We start from the raw sequence: 18,152 nt of genomic DNA, 5'->3' as shown, positions 1-18,152 counted from the left end.
GGAAACTACCGGCGGTCTTCGGCGATACCCGTCGCGCAGGTTCCCATTTCACTGCTAATAGCCTGTGGTGCTGTCGCCGATGCTTTGCAACGTATATATAAAAACCAGGCTTAAAGGCTAGTTATATAAGAGTTACAAGGATCTGTAGCTGCAATGATCTGAGCAGAAAACAGGCCTCACCCAAACACATCATTATATACTGCCTCCTCCTATTATAGACATATGATTCCGCACACAAAAGGGAAATATATTAAGGATATGTACAGTTTATTGTTCATACCAGTTCACATCCCATACTTACCTGTTTTCAAGTTTACTTTACAGTTTATTATGGGTACTTGACTACATGTGACTGCTACTTACTTTTTAGTTAAGACTGTGATTTCTTAAAAATGCAACTGGGTAACCAATTTCTGTTGTAGTACTTGTTTTCCAACTATTGGGAGTGCAGCAGGTACTGGGTTCCCAGTCAGTATATTTTATGGAAGACGGCAAATGGAATTTGCACTGCAATCAAACCACATTCTTGAAACTCAGCGGAGACGAGGCTGAGGCGAAGTTGAGAGTCTCGCCTCAAACGCATACTCATCGGCTATATGGAAGTTGTGTTCTCCGTTTTAGAAATAAAGCTCAAGCACCTTTGCATTTGACCTTTCTTCATTATCCTGCATTTCATCGGTTAGCTAAGCCAATATTACTTTGTCACAAAAGGCCTACAGTAATAGTTCTTTTTTACAAAGCAACTGCATTGTGGCAGTAAACAATTATACATGTGCATTTGACCTTGCAAGCTTATTCAAGGTCATAAAAATGATTGCTTGCTTTACATTTTACACCTAGTTTCAGTTGATTAGTCATTACGGTGGAAAACAATTGAATAGAGATCATGTGAAATGTTGCCAGTACAAGCATGTGCTTGTTAGTAACTGTAACAGTGTCAGTTATGTTGCAGAAAATTGTGCATGAGCGTTTGCTAGAAGCGGAGAGAAGCTGTAGTAATGTTTTTAAAACGTGCTATGCCGTTGGTCCAGGTGCAGCAATGGTGGTTTGTCTATGTACGAAAAAATTGACGGCAAGGATAAATTACTATGGGAAGGGAGGTGCCGGGACGCCTCTTACAATTGGCCAAGTAGAATAATTATCTCTAGCACATCACAAATTTGGATCCGGTACACTAAGGGCAAAGAGTGGCCAAGCATACTGCCATACAGGTAAGTGAGACCCAAGCATACTTCCATACAGGTGAGTGAGACCCAAACATACTTCCATACAGGTGAGTGAGACCCAAGCATACTTCTATACAGGTGAGTGAGACACAAGCATACTTCTATACAGGTGAGTGAGACAGAAGCATACTGCCATACAGGTAAGTGAGACCCAAGCATACTTCCATACAGGTGACGGAGACCCAAGCATACTTCCATACAGGTGAGTGAGACACAAGCATACTTCTATACAGGTGAGTGAGACACAAGCATACTTCTATACAGATGAGTGAGAATGTAATGTACTTTTATACAGGTGAGTGAGACCCAAGCATACTTCCATACAGGTGAGTAAGACCCAAGCATACTTTTATACAGGTGAGTGAGACACAAGCATACTTCCATACAGGTGACAGAGACACAAGCATACTTCTATACAGGTGAGTGAGACCCAAGCATACTTCTATACAGGTGAGTGAGACCCAAGCATACTGCCATACAGGTGAGTGAAACACAAGCATACTTTTATACAGGTGAGTGAGGCCCAAGCATACTTCTATACAGGTGAGTGAGACCAAAGCATACTTCTATACAGGTGAGTGAGACCCAAGCATACTTCTATACAGGTTAGTGAGACTCAAACATACTTCCATTCAGGTGAGTGAGACTCAAGCTTACCCATGAAACAAAACACGATTTTTTGTGTCATCTATCAGATTAGCAAAAATATTTCTCTTTTTATGAGGAAATCGTCGTGAAAAGCTTCAGTTTATCTCTAAAAAAACGTAGAAAGCTGCTCTGAGTGATAATTTTTCAGATATAGGAAGACACTGAGAATCATTATTGCTCTTTTGTTCTACTCTAGTGAGCTCATAGTCACACATTCTCTTGTTCTACTATAGTGAGCTGATAATCATACACTTTTTTGTTTTACTTTAGTAAACTGATAATCAGACACTTTCTTGTTCTACTATAGTGAGCTGATAATCATACACTTTTTTGTTTTACTTTAGTAAACTGATAATCAGACACTTTCTTGTTCTACTATAGTGAGCTGATAATCATACACTTTTTTGTTTTACTTTAGTAAACTGATAATCAGACACTTTCTTGTTCTACTATAGTGAGCTGATAATCATACACTTTCTTGTTCTACTTTAGTAAGCTGATAATCATGCACTTTCTTGTTCTACTTTAGTGAGCTGATAATCATACACTTTCTTGTTCTTCTGTAGTGAGCTGGTAATCAGACACTTTCTTGTTTTACTGTAGTGAGCTGATAATCAAACACTTTCTTGTTCTACTTCAAGTAGCTGGTAATCAGACACTTTCTTGTTCTACTTTAGTAAGCTGATAATCATGCACTTTCTTGTTCTACTGTAGTGAGCTAATAATCAGACACTTCGCATTCTACTGTAGTGAGCTGATAATCAGACACATTCTTGTTCTACTTTAAGTAGCTGGTAATCAGACACTTTCTTGTTTTACTTTAGTAAGCTGATAATCATGCACTTTCTTGTTCTACTGTAGTGAGCTGATAATCAGGCACTTTCTTGTTCTACTTTAGTGAGCTGATAATCAGACACTTTCTTGTTCTATTTTAGTGAGCTGATAATCAGACACTTTCTTGTACTACTGTAGTGAACTAGTAATCACACTTGTCATTTTGTTCTACTGTAGCGAACTTGATTTTGAACTTTTACTTTCTCCTGGAACTTTTCGAGCTTGCAATGAAGCCTTTTGTAATAACAGAGGACTTTGTTCTCTCAGAACTGCTGATCCCCCGCGTAACCTCACAACCTTTGACAGCGATAGGCGAGTTGCACAGTGTTACTGTACTCAACTGTATAGTGGGCCAACATGCAGTGAGGTTTGTATCACTTAGAATGAGCAAAACTTTATTGTTTATAGTGTTTATAGGCGTGGTAATGGCTGCTTAACACAAGACTGCAAACAGCCTTGCAAAACCATCATCTTGATGTTCTTGAACAGTACAGTTTGTAGGAGCTTTTTGAGGTTTGTTAGGTTTACTAATAGCCATAACTAATGTATGGTTATTATTGATTAATCTATGTTAACTAATAATCGTGGGATAAATATATAACTTTTATCAAGCTACTTTCATGTAATGTATAATATAGTGTAATGTATATACATGTAATATAGTGTAAATATACTTAAATAGAGTACATATAATTTCCATATAGTGCAGATTGACTAGTGGAGTTGGACTTACACTGAAGCAGTGAAATACATCTACACACTTTTATGTTTATCTGTAAGCATTCACACCTGTTTTTATAGTTTATAAGCCTTCATTTCATGTAGCACCAAAAATTTTCATAATGAAATAATTGTCACTGCATACTGCATAGATATATTAATTTTGTTAAGTAGTAGCTTGGCTAGAAGTTGAGGCATAGACATGTTATTAATATGATCAGCATCATACAGAAGCATAGACAAAGATTTTCTTTAAAAGTGACACTCACGAAATCTATGTAAGCATTCTTCAATGTATTTAGTAACAGCGTAAGTCTGAATACTGTAAAGGATCTCTGTCATTCTTCACTTGCCACACCAAAGACACCAATATCTGTCAAAATATAATAAATATATTTCTCTAACTCAATAAAGTATACAAGAGAAAAAAGTAATACAATAAAGAGCACAATAGTATCTGTGTCCTAGCGCAGTTGTATGCTTTGTGGTGAGGTGCCGAGGTTTTGTGATGGCGACGATTAACTGTTCATTTTGAGCTTTTAAGAGCTTGTAATCACATTTCCACATATTTTGCACCTACAACACAGCAGAGTAAGACATGGTGAATCCTTTGATACAAAATAACTGTAATGTGAATTTTGTTGCAAGTCGGCCTTAAAAGTGTACTTATGAATTTGGAGTTGTCTTCTATATGCCTCCAGCAGTATGCGACTTACATAGCAATAATTCTATTGAAGATCCTAACTCAATAAAACATTTTTCACACATACCAAACGCATTTGTTAGAAGACAAGTGTTTGGTTATCATAGCCTGCAAACAATAAAATGTTTATAAAGATGTCTAGCCATTGATTTTGTTGACGCAGTGCCACACATGCGGTTATCTCTTGTCAACAGATTTGGTCTGCGTATTTCAACGAAGCCAAAGAATCATCATATTTTCCCCATAGGTTTGTTGAAGAGTACACAATTAGAATATGAATGCGTCGTGTCTGCCCAATTGTGTTCCTATATGTGTAAATAATCTACAGACTCCCTTAGTCCTTCCGGAGTATTAACCACTATGTATGAGAATACAACTCCAACTATGGTTATTCTGTTCACTGTCAGTGCATAGACATGTGAGGGAGTTTTTTTTATAATTACTGTTGTTCAGATTAAGTGTTTCCAGTTCTGGTTACACACATTAGAGTCAAGGTGTTGAAAGGAATTTGCGACATCCATCAGCAGCCAAATGCGAACAAGCATACACATGCTTTGATTCTTCGCTACAAACTTGCCTGAGAAGAAAACTCTCTTGCTCTACACTTAAAAAAAATACAAATGGCTACTATGTGCAAGATGCTCATCAAGTAGCATTTATTTGTAGAAAGTAGGTTATTCCTGGCTTGCCTCAGCTAAAAGCTATAAAATCCTATCATGGGATTATACAAAACTCAATTTCAAAACTTTATAGAGCAAACAACTCCTATGGAATACCTGACTGACCAAGCTATGCAGCTAGTTATTACATCCAGAAATTTTTCCAAAATATAGGTTAAACCGGTTGCGAGCGTCTGCTCTAACAATCCGTGTCTCAACCAAGGACTATGCATTCTAAACCATAGCCAAGCTTCTGGATATTTCTGTGACTGCCGGCAGCCATACAGAGGAGAAAACTGTGAGTTCAACAACGCTTCATGCTCACACAATTCTAAAATATGTGGTGAGAATGAAGTCTGTACCAGTTTACAAGGTCGTGTTCAATGTTTGTGTCGAAGCGGCTGGATGGGAATCAGGTGAGTTTTGAGTTTCTTTTTTCTAGCGCCTGATGTTCAGCTCCACAACATGGTAGCAGTGTATTCTTCATGTTTCTATTACAGTAAACTAATACCCCGGCAGTCTGGTGCACTGTGAGAAATTGTCATGTGTGCCAATGAAGCACACAGAATAATTACAGTTAGTCGTCGATTTATGATTTATGCGACATACGTCTACCCGTATTCAGGTAGAATACGAGTAGACGTATTCTACCTTGACGACCGTGTTCAGAAAGGTCAGGCAGTTCAGAGCGAGGTGTAGCGTAAGTCGTTCATTTTCATTAACCTTTCTCGTTATTTTCCGTTAGGGCGAGTTTTGTCTGCCACACGATAACAAAGATAATTTCTTTCAAAATTAAAGTTTGGCTATTTGTGTACTGATTATATATTGTGAATGTTTTATGCGACATTCACTTTCCTCCACTAGTACAAAACTCGGTGCACGAGTTTATACATATATTTCTACATAGTTCATAAGTTGTACAAGAATGATCAAGTAATAGGCAATGAACAGGCCCAGAACAGCTCGGCTCTTCTACACAAAAGTTCGAGCTTATATAGCTAGTAAGCTCCGCCTCCGTTCTATTTGGCTGGACCCGGCACTGCTCGGCCCGGCATAGTCTTGACTCGGCACGGCTCTGGCTTGGCTTTGGCTTGGCTAAACGTAAGGGGACGCCATCCACCACACACCCCTCCATTGGCAACTAAGGACTCCAATTTATGTCCTAAGGGAGCACCAGTTGGGCCAGGGCCTCATGCTGGCGGGCTCCGTAGCGGAGGCACTCCACCTCCTCCAGCAGTAGCTGGCGCTCCTGTCCCTCACCTGTTCCTCTGCTCGTGAGACAGTCCGGGAAGACAGGTGTTTGATAGTCCTCACTATCGTCTTCCTCCGCGGCCTGGTTTCCCCTAGCTCTGGCTCTCTCACGGGTGTGCTTTTACTAACGGTAACAATCGGCGGAGAAGAAGACAACTCCGGTGAGGGCAGGCTGACTCGTCTCCTTTTAGTGTGCAAAGCAGCCACCCAGGCACTCCTATTCCACTTCTTCCGGTCTGGTCTCGTTTAGCAGATCCTCCACTCTCTCCTTGGTTAGGGTTGCATCTAACAGTCCCTCTGCTCCTTCTTTGGTAATTTTTGATACGGCAGAGTCCGGTTGTCATGTCACATCCAGCTCCGTGTTGTCCCCCTTGTAGGCCACCATGTTTGCCGGTGTTGGCCAATCTATTCCTTCTCCAGCTTCTTTCAAGCTAATCGTGACCAAAGTCAGTCAGTCCTGTAGTGATGTGTTGCCTTCGCTATCCCTCTTTTCCAGCACTCTGATGTCGTCCAGATAAAACGAGTGCTTTAAAAAGAAAGCTTTGGTTGCGTCCGTGAGAACCGTTTTACATCCTTCCTGTTCGACCTCTGGACCGTTTTCCGGCAATTCCATAGAATAACATACACCATCTCCGTACCGTTCCGGCTTCCTAGTTGTCCGGGCTGGCCTCAGAGTGTGCTGGACTGGAGTTGATTGGATTGCGGGGTTGATGGGAGCTGGTGTTGTGGTCTCTTCAGTCTCCAATGAGTTTGCTTCAGGTTCTCCCGGAACGTTTTTCTGTATAGCCGTATTGATTTCCTCAGAACTCAGAGGGCGTCTTTGGCTTTCTCCTTCCTCCGGTCCGGCCGGATTTTCCTCCGGAGTTATCTCCTTCCCTCGTTTTTTTTGCAGCTTCTGGCAGCAACTTTTTCCAGCTGATGGCGGTATTATGAGTACAGGGTCTATTCTGACCTCCTCCTGCCTCCTCTCCGGCCTGCTGGGTCGATCTCATTTCATGTTAGGACCTCTCTTTCGCTCCAGGGTGGCCGGGGCTTGTCCCAACCTTTCTGGGCAAGCATGATAAGGTTTCAGCCTTCCTTCGCTCTGAATGGAAGACTGGCCCTGCCATTCCACCAGATATGTGTGTGCCCCCAGGCCTTCAGGACCTGGTATGGTCCCACGAACTTTGCCTGCAGCTTGGGATTTTTTCCCCATCTCTGGCGTTTATTCGTGAGCCATACTTAGTTGCCTGGGGCGTATAGCGGTGGTTCTTCCCTGTCCTCTTGCCACACCTCCATCTGGCTTTGCCGTAGTGCCTTGTGCACTGCCTGCAACCTCCGCTGCGCCTCAAGGGCGTGCTCGTGGGCAGGAAAGAACCTGGTCGGTGGGGGGGTGTCTTTCTAACTGGTCCGGCAACCTCAGCTCCCGTTCCAACATCAAAATTTTGGCCGTCTCTTCGGTCGCGGAATGGGGGTGCCTCGGTATGCCCTTATCAGCTGGGGAAGCAGCAGGTCCCATTCATACTGTCCTCGGGCCATGAGCCTGGGCATTGGCCTGTGGATGATATGGTGTCGTGTGGGTTTTTCCCACGTTTCAGAGTTGGCACAGTTCAGCTATCAGTTGGCTCTTGAACTGCGCCCCCTGGTCCGTGTAGATCTGCTCAGGTAATACCAGGTAGCAGAAGACCCGCTCATCCAGTGCATTAATGACCACCGGGGCCATGGCGTCAAGCAGTGCGTCCTGCCATCAGGTGAAGTGGTCGGTGAGGACCAGCACCCACCTGTTCGCCCTAGGCGTGACATGAAATGGCCTCACCAGGTCCACGGCGACTTTCTGCCAGGGTCGTCCGGCATAAAGCTTTCTTTTTCCTCCGGCCGCCTTTGTCCCTCCATGCTTTGCGGCCTGGCCACCTCACAACTCTTGATGAGCCGTCTGACTGTGGACGTCAGTCCAGACCAGTACCAAGTCAGCTGGAGGCAGCTTATCATTTTTCCCACTCCAGAGCGTGCGTTTGCTACACCATGGTCTCCCGCATGGTTGGTGGCAAATGGCGCACTATCTGGTGAGGCCTTGTGGGGCCACACGTGCTTCCAGCATGCCATCCTGTCGTATGCGCAGAGAGCTGCGCATGTGATGCAGAATATCCAGCTCTCTGCTTCCGATTTCCAGGTTTTCTGCTGGCACCTCTTCTCCTGTGGCAATGACACAGTACATGATGGCCACTGGTTCTTGTCCAGTGGCCTGTGTCCTTGCCAGTTCACCTTTTGGTCCTGTCAGTCCTGGTGGAGCTGATAGCCCCTCGGGGGAACCTCTGGCACCCAGGTTCAATCCCGCCACTGTTGGAACGAGAGTCTCGTGCAAGTTGCCGGCCGGGCCCTGGGGTATGCGACGTTGCCCAGGGTCGATCCCGCTTTGTCGAGGGCGGGAGTCCAATCCAGGCAACTGGTCGTTACCCACGCAGCTAACAGCCCTTGATCCTTTGCCAACTTGTTCCATGAAGGCCATCGTCCCTCTGCTCAAGGCTCGCGCATTGCCGGCAGTCCTCGCAGAATTGCCTGCTCAACCCGTCTGCGTTTCCGTGGCGAGTCCCTGACCGATGCTCTAGGACAGAGCGGAACTCAGCCAGGATCTCGAGCCACCGGGCTACTTGGTTCGAGGGTTCCCTCCTCATGCATAGCCACTGGAGTGACGCGTGGTCCATTCGTAGGAAAAACTCCTGGCCATACAATTACGGCCGAAAGTGCTTAACTGCCTTTATGTAAACAGCTCCCGTCGAGTGACACAGTAATTGTGTTCCGAGGGAGTGAGGCTCTTGCTGTAGTAATCAATGACCCTCTCGCACCCCTCCTGTACTTGGGACAGCACAGCCCTCACTCCACATCCGCCGGCATCTGTGTCCAGGATGTACTGCCTCCGGGGATCTGGGTAGATCGGGGCAGTGCTGATACTATCCTTCAGCATGTTGAAAGCGATCTGTTCCGAATATATTGTCGGCAGTAGCCGACCGTCTTGAGGAATCCTTGGAGTTCTTTCACTTCGCGCAGGCTCAGCCATTCCGTGATTGCCTTCACCTTCATTTTGATTGGGGGTCTGTAGAGACTCCGTGGGCCAGATAGCGGACCTTGGGTTGCAATAGTTTGCACTTGGATGGTTTTAACTTCAGTCCGGCTTTGTGGAGTCTCTGAAAGTCTTCCTCCAGCGGATGCAGTTGCGTATCAAAGTTCGGGGCCATGACTATTATATCATCCAGACATAGTAGCAGCGCTCTTTAGTGGAGGCCGTGTAGAACGCGTTCCATGAGTCTTTGGAAGGTGGCAGAGGCAGACGTCAGTTCGAAAGGCAACACCTTCCATTTCCATAATCCGGACCGTGTCGAGAAAGCCGACTTCTCCTGCGCCTCTGCATCCAGGGGTACCTGCCAGTACCCGCTCACCAGGTCGAGCGTGCTGAAATAGCAACTGCCGGACAGGACGTCCAGGCTGTCGTCGATTCTGGGTAGAGGGTGAGCGTCCTGTTTGGTGACGGCGTTCAGACGCCGGTAGTCAATGCAGAAGCGCCACTTCCCATCCTTCTTCCGGACCAACACCACAGGAGAGCTCCAAACTCCTTTGGCTGGCTCGATAAGCTCTTGCTTGAGCAGATCCTGGACCAGCCTTTCGGCCTACGTCTCCGGTCCGAGTCTGTGGGGGAGGGGGTTGCCAGATTGGCTGGGTGCTCTCCTTAAGTGGAATGGAATGTTCTACCTCGGAGGTCCTTCCTACGTCGTCGTCACACGTACTGAACACGGCGGCGTATCGACGCGGCAAGAAGGCCAACTTCGCCTTTGACCCGTTCCTTCACAGTTCGACCAGGCTGTTTGGAACAACTCCTCAAGGTGAGCCGCCCTATTGATTGAAGTCGGACCGGCGTCAAACAATAAGGGATCGTCCTCTTCAACCTGCAGGGTCTCCACTCCCGTGTAAGTGCCGATAGTGATTCCGCACCGGAAAGTCAATGGCCGCTCCGTAGCATTCATGCAGCGGGTGATGACCTGTCCTTTGGGTCCCGACTAATTCAGGCTACTTGCTACCAGAGGTCCGTCGGGAAATCCTTCGATCAGTCCCATGGGGCAGTAGTTTCGCATGTTGATGCGACAGTGTATTGCCGTCTCTGTCTGGGTGAGAACCACTACCTCCCTTATCCCCTGTGCCTTGCTCTGTAGCAGCCGCCCATGTCGATCCGTGCAGACTAGCTGTCTGCCATCCACTCGGACCACCAGTTGCTCAAATTCGAGACAGCATTGATGGGTCACAAAGAATGGCATTCCGAGTATGGCATTCTCACTTAGATGGCTAACCACAAAGATTTCCTCTATCTTTACATCCCTCAGCCAGATGGTCAAACGGATTATCCGTAGAAGGAGAGCCGTGTTCCATTAGCCAGTAGTCCGTGGCTGTCACTCTCCTTGAGTTGGTCCCATACGGCTCCTGGCAATCAGTCAAAGACCTGCTTATTGATCAGGTTTGTGGTGCATCCTGTGTCTAAAAGAAACTGGATGGACCGCCCCTCCACTCTTCCTGGGAAGAAATAGCTGGTTGAGTGAGATCGGCTGAAAGCTTGCGCCCTAGTGGTGTCCTCCAAGACATCTTCCAGGAGGCCTGGGACACTTCCTTTCTGCGATGGGGCGAGGTCGGTTCCTTGGGCCATCCCCGTTTTGGGGTAGACCCATGGCTCCTGTGATCGCCCCTCCCAGGGGGGAGAAGGGGCCGGCCAAGCTGCTTTTCAGGCAGGCTTCCAACTATCCGGTCCAGTGGGGGTAGTTCTAAATGTCTGGGGTGGAGGGGATTTGGGGGTCACCCTCCTTCGTTTCGTGCTACGTCCCTGCCGTTCGCATGGAGGGACGTAGGCGGTATCCGGTACAGTAGGAATGTCCAGACTGGCCTCACTCAAAGACTGGTAATAGTTTCGTGTCTCCACAGGTCTTTCCTGTGCACAAATTTTCCTCGCCCTAGTCCTTGCTGGTTGAGACCAACCGTCGGCTGTCACTGAATCTCATGTAGTCCTATTGTGTTTCCGGGGTTGTTTGGCCTTTACACAGCCAGTAGTCGGAGCTACTGCTGTGGCCGTTCTTCATTTCCCAAAGCTGGTTTGGTGTAGCAAGGGCAATTCTTCTAAATGTGCCTCGGTTGCCGACATCCTCAGCAAAGGATAGCTGGTTCCTCCTCTCGGTTGGAGTGCGAACCTGCTCCTGGAACCGCTCCACCTTGTCCGTGAGAGTTTGGACCAGCCAGGCTAGCCATCCTATAACATCGGTTTCGGCCGAGCTCACCTGGTCGGAGGCTCTTCCCTCCAGGGTTTGTATCAAAGTTCTGGTGGATTTACGCTTGCCTCCTTGGATTTGGAGGTAGTCGTTCCCGGCTCGTACAGCGTCAGCCAGCGTGGGTGTATGTATGGCCAACAGATGTCGCTGCAGCGCAGGGTTCCTGAGTGAGCTGCAGAAGGTCTCTATAGCCATACTATTTTGGTGTCGATCCGGCAAGTCCCCGTATGCAATGCGTACCAACTTCTCAACCTCCATAGCATGCTCCTGGAGTGTCATCCTTTCCTCTCGCCTAAGGGGTTAAGGTGGCATAATGCCTGCATGGCAGATAGCCCGAATCTTGCCTGGAGGGCATTGAAAATGGCCTCTTGGTCCTCAGCCCGTCCGCAGTCTTCAGCCTGTTCACCCAGTGCTTCCTGGAGATGCAATAGGGTCGCTCCTTCCGTCCACTGGTTGGCGTCGGCTACCTCCGTGAAGCGAGCAATGAAGTACTCCACATCTCCCTTTCCAATGTACTGGGGAGTCCTAAAACGTTGTGCCGGTTTTTGAGCCCTTGGCATCAGTAGTACCAGTTCTAGCGCCTTGACTAGTTGGTCGGGTCCCGGATCAGCACTTCTTGCTCTCCTATTGGCCATGTCTGGCTTTCAGTAGGTTTCTGCTCTCTTCCCAGAGCAGTGCCTCTACTGTGTCCGTGGCCGTCGGTTCCTTTCCAGGTTTCTTCCTTTTGAGGTTCTTCTAGTAGGAGCTCGCTGCTTCCTCAGGCAAGTCCTGTTGGAGCCTTTAGTAGGTTTCTGCTCCTGGAGCAGTACATTTACTGGGTCCGATACTGCAGGGCTTTCCACAGCTCTCTCTAGGTTTTTTCCTGTTGCCAGGAAGTTCCTCCAGTAGGAGTAGTGTCGCCATTTTTCAGGGCAGCCCAGTTCATCCAGAGTCTAGTGATCCTCCCAGTATCCAGTGATCCTGATGCGAGTCCTGTGGTAGAGTTCTTGGGATGGTTAGAAATCCCACTGCTGCTATCAGTGTAAAGGTTTTGTGCGACCTTCACTTTCCTCCACTACTACAAGACTCGGTGCATGAGTTTATACATATATTTTTGCTTAGTTCATAAGTTGTACAAGAATGATCAAGTAACAGGCAATGAACAGGCCCAGAACAGCTTTGCTCTTCTACACAAATGTTCAAGTTTATATAGCTAGTAAGCTCCGCCTCCGTTCTACTTGGCTGGGCCTGGCCCGGCTCAGCCCGACTCAGCTCGGTCTTGACTCGGCATGGCTCTGGCTTGGCTAAACGTAAGGGGACGCCATCCACCACAATATGTTATTAAAAGATATACTTTGCTCGCCATTGCAAGTTCAGCGCTATCTGTTATGATAAAAATGAATATGAAAAAGTTTTAAGAATTTAAAAAGTTTGAAGTTTACTAAAAAATAACTATACTACAAATTCCTTTAAGTATGTGTTTAGTAAGCTAAATTCATTTAAGTCAGATCAGAATTGACAGAATATACAGCATCGACTTCAACTTACGTCTTCAACAGTCCGAATCAACTTATGGCCGGCCGGAACCAAACGCGGTCGTAAGTTGACGACTCCCTGTATATGCACTATCGTTCTAAAATATGGATGGTGAATGAACAAATAATGAAATGGTTAGCGGGCTGTTCAGCAAGCCGATAGATGCTGGTTCAAATCTCGTGTATTGTAATGTTTTTTTCCTAACGACAACAATGTCCTTGGATGGTCATTATAGTAAAGACTATATGATGGAAGTTCCATGCGCTGTGAGAGATCTAACTATGTGGACAATAATTATTCTTGGACATGCAAAGGTGGTTGTGTGGTGCAGATGATAGTGTGCTTGGCTGGGTAGCTGCACATCCTGGTTCGATTCTTGTGTGATGCAAACTTTTTTTTAACGTTCGTAGCATCGTAGCATGGCTTCAGGCATACATGGCTCTCATTATAGTAAAGATTAGGTTGTAACGTTTCATCTCACCGTAAAATCTCACAAGTATAAAATTCAAAGCTAAACAATTGTACAATTCAAATTGTAATGCATCCAGCTGATAAAAGAAAAACTATAGTTATCACTCGAAACTATATAATATACTAAAACTTTATTTTCAAATTAAAAAAACATTTAATTTGTTTGAGCATGCCTGCATTATTTTTTTTACCTACAGCAATAATAAAATAATTCATGTTAAGATATGTCTATTGCTTTGGGGAGTTCTACTGAATGGTGCATCAATTTCCTTTGTCTTTACTGGTTTTTTTTTTTTGTCTTTTTCGGCGTTGGTTGGTGTAAATATAGTTCATATTTGTCTTTCTCTGCAGCAGGTAAGATTTGTGATTAAATCCAATTATTTTGTCAAATATTTTGCCCAGTTTCTTAACAGCATATTTCTAAGTAATGGCTATACACCCTATATGTACCCTGGCTATATATGTTGCTCTAGGACTATACATTTTATGTATAGTTTTAATATATTCACTTCGATAATCTTTTCATAACAAAAATAGGGCAAGGCCAAAGGCTGGTGCAACCGGTGCGCTAATAATATTGACATATTCTTGAATGAGGCTGTTCTGACTCTTTAGAGTGCAGAACTTTTTATGATGAATTTGTGATCAGTACAAGATTGTGACGCAACAATTGTATAAATTGTCTTCTCCTATAAATCTTCTTTTTACAGCATTCCCCCAGACTCTTTTTTATATTGACAGGTGTGAAACACCAAGCCCTTGCCTGAACAATCCTTGCCTTAATGATGGAGAATGCATAGCTGCATCAGTGACCGTCACAAGTTGCATCTGCAAGCCTTCCTGGACTGGTCGCTTTTGCAACGTTTCGTTGCTGCCTTCTACTTTTTCCTCGCTAATGAAAAGTAGCAGCTTTTCCATAGTAGACAGATTAAGCTCTACTAGGAGGACGTCAGTCATTAGCAACCCAAAAGGTTCAGCAACTGCTGACAGTCCATCAACCAGTAGCAGTTTAGCAATGACTTACAGTCTACCGACCAGTATCAGTTCAGTAACTGCTAATAACCTACCACGTACCACTCGTTCACCAACCATTACCAGTCCATCAACTACTGACAGTTCATCAACCATTGTAGGTTCAGCAACTGCTGGCAAATCATCAACTACTGACAGTTCAGTAGCAAACATCAACAGCGTGATAGTCGTTGACAGTTTACCAACCACTGGCAGGTCCATAACCACTGACAGTCCATCAACCGCTGGTAGCTCAGCAACGGCTTACACTCGCTTAACCACTGGTAGCTCAGCAACCGCTAGCATTCATTCAACCACTGGTAGCTCAGCAACGGCGAACACTCATTCAACCACTGGTAGCTCAGCAACGGCGAACACTCATTCAACCACTGGTAGCTCAGCGTTGGCTAACACTCATTTAACCACTGGTAGCTCAGCGTTGGCTAACACTCATTCAACCACTGGTAGCTCAGCAACGGTTAACACTCATTTAAATACTGGTAACTCAGCAACCACTAACATTCATTCAATTACTGGTAGCTCAGCAATGGCTAACACTCATGTAACTACTGGTAACTCAGCAACCGCTAACACTCATTTAACTACTGGTAACTCAGCGACCGCTAACATTCATTCAACCACTGGTAGCTCAGCAACCGCTAACAGCCTGTTGATCCCTAGCAAATCATTTGCTGCAGAAAGTGTATCTACCACTCGCAGTACATCCAATGGTCGAAGCCTATCCAACAGTACCACTGGAACAACTAGTGACAGCCTATTCTCACATGGTATTACAACTACTGCGTACAGGCAATTTACATTTAGTAGTTCAGCAACCAGCCAGAATCTGTCCTTCACTGGCAGTTCAGCAATCATTGACACTCGACTCGTCACCACCAGTTTATCTATAGCTAAAAGCTCGTCTACGTCTAGTCGCCCATCCATTTCTCTAAGTTTGTCTACAACTGCTAGTTCACCCTCTCTAGGTACAATAGCTACTCTTCACAGCTCACCAAACGTACAAAGTTTGTTCACCGCCAACAGCACTGCTGTGTCTCCTACTAGTGGTTTAGATACACGCGTAATACGTACCACTGGAACAAACCATAAAGTACATTCAACACTACCTTCCACTATTTCAGATATCTCTTCTAACATGACGAATGACTTTCTTTGGAATCTTACCAATTTCCCGGAGTTTTCTAATTCAACAGTAACTGCCTTTGTCCAGTCCAACTTCAGTCTAATCCCTATTGAAGAGCAGTTTGGTGAGAGTCTTAAAAGCTATTTTATAAACTACTGCTGTGAGGTTTTGTGATAATGCAGAGGAACTCATATTTTATTTATAGAGAAGCAAATTCCGTTCATATATATATGTGTAGATATGTATGTACATATGTACATATATCCAAATACGTATATATACATACATTCATATACATATATATATATATACACATACATACACATACATATCTGTATATGTATGTATATATGTATCTTTGTATACGTAATTATATATGCACATGTAGATATGTACATAGATGTATGAACATATGTATATGTTGTATATGTACATATGTATACATACATATATATTCTGGTACATATACAAACATACACATACATACAGATATACGTACAAATGTATACCGGGAATTGTTAGGATCATGAAGAGAGAGATTGTAAAAAGGAATTTCCAGTGCAATATAAGCCCTACGTAGTTGGTAAACGCCCGCAATGATAAGTAAATCTAAGGCTGGGAACTTCTTTTTCCTTAATGGTTAGAGCTATCTGCAAATTGTTATGTAGAGACTGCTACTTCGGGCTAGACATCCTGGTGAATAATAGAGCATATCTACTGCTCAGCCATTGTTTTTCACTACTACTATGAGTGCAAAAGCTATCTGCTTTACCATTAATGACAGATAACCTCTACTTTGGGAAGTTTGTGCTGAAGTTACTAGGATAGCTGCTAGGATAGCTGTTAGGATAGCTATGTTGGTATTTTGATAGCTGTACTAACACGCAGAAGAGCTTTGACTGGTGCTGTCAATGAAGCTGTCTAGCAGCCCTTTGTCTGGCCTGAACCCAGCTTGTGATTAAGAAAGGTGCGAGAACGCTTATTTAAGATGACTAGGGTACAACTGGTTACAACCGGTTGCAACCGGTTACAAAGAGGGCTAATATAGTGGCAATGTATCAACAACAAAAATTTCCTGGGATTTCTTCATTAACTATTGATTTAACCAAGATCCGTAATGCTACTGTTAGAATTGTTCAATCATAAAACAGGAACTATGGTAAATTAAATAATGTTAATTATTAGAGTTAATTTATGTGGTTGACCTGCGTGGTCGACCTACGCAGACAACCTGCGCGATCGACCTACGCTGTCGACGGCGTAAGTGGACTGCGTAGGTCGACCTGAGTGGTCGACCTTTGTAGTAACTCTTATAAATTGTGGTTGCTTTGATATGATTGCTTTTTGTCTGCAACCGCTTTTTAGGTTATTTAGTCAACAGACCCTTATGTACACTGTGAAAAACTAGCACAAAATACCTGTGTTTATACAGCTGTACAACAAGGCGCATAGTGCACCATAAGGATATTTTAATACATATCAACTTGTGCATGTGTGTATGTCATGCATACCTATTTGCATACTTGTTGTATGTACTTACCAAACCTTCTGCCTAACCAAGTTACAGTAATAAATAGTCTAATATTTGCAGGCTGAGAAGTCAGCCACAGGTATCACTTGCCCCTCCTGCTGTCAGATCAACTGACAGTTTACCTTTGTGGAGACCTTCTCAGCCAAGTGGCCTCAGTGTGGAACTTGTCGGAAGTCAGTTTTTAGCGACATTTTTAGGTATTTCAAAGATTCTCAGGTAAAGGCGGCTGTTCCATATGATAGTTTTGGCATCAGTCATCAAAGAAAGGCACACCATTGTTTGATTGGGCCATACTTCATATGAGCTGTTATAACAGTCTGTCAAATCAAGAATTTTGATTTGTCCAATTCATAGAGTGGTGTATCGCGACAAGAGGATTTATGAAGATTCTGATGCCTCCATGTTCCATCTACGGTTATTCTATGCCTAGGCGCAGTTCTGTTGAACCTATGTCTGTATGCGAGCTGTTAAGTTTCTCCTGAATGCATCTGTTATATTGCTGGGGAACACGTCTTATATATCACCAGTTGCCATCATATGAGGGGGCCTGACCCAACCCCCCTTTTTTAGGCCACTGATTATACTGTGAATCTTATGGTGCGTGTTTGTTATATTCGCTTGCCTGAACAATTGGTGTCAACAGTACAGCCCGGTCGATGAATAGTTCAGTTCAAGCCGCCAAATCAATAAAGGTAGACACCAAAAAGTCTCCATCTAAAAAGGCTGAATGATTCGCGGTAACATGGTGCCTCACAATACTCCACAAGAGTGAATGCAGAAAGTTCATTAGTGCTTGCTGCATATACTGTAACTATTCCATTTATCTGCAGGTACTAAGGACTACAGTTTTTTGCTATATTTTTTAGTGGGTCTGTATTGTCTCTAAAATCTGTAATAGCGGTAAGTCTGGGCATCTTGTAATCTAAGAAGTGTCTGGATAAACTAAGATGTCATGGTTCCTGTAGTTGACTTTATATAATGTCTGCATATAATCAATGCCACTGACCAATTATAGGTATGGCACCTTATGTAATGCGCATTAGACCTTTGTTGTCGCCCGTTGCGAGTTCCATGACGCAGATCCAGGACAAAACCTTGTTCATGCCAGCATGTCTCATGGGCAGTCGATCAGCAGATTGTAGCCACATCCAGCAGCTTGC

Source organism: Watersipora subatra, chromosome 2 (assembly GCF_963576615.1).
Source record: "Watersipora subatra chromosome 2, tzWatSuba1.1, whole genome shotgun sequence".
NCBI lineage: Eukaryota > Metazoa > Bryozoa > Gymnolaemata > Cheilostomatida > Watersiporidae > Watersipora > Watersipora subatra.
The sequence above is the reverse complement of the archived record's forward strand: the minus strand, read 5'-3'. Positions refer to the sequence as shown.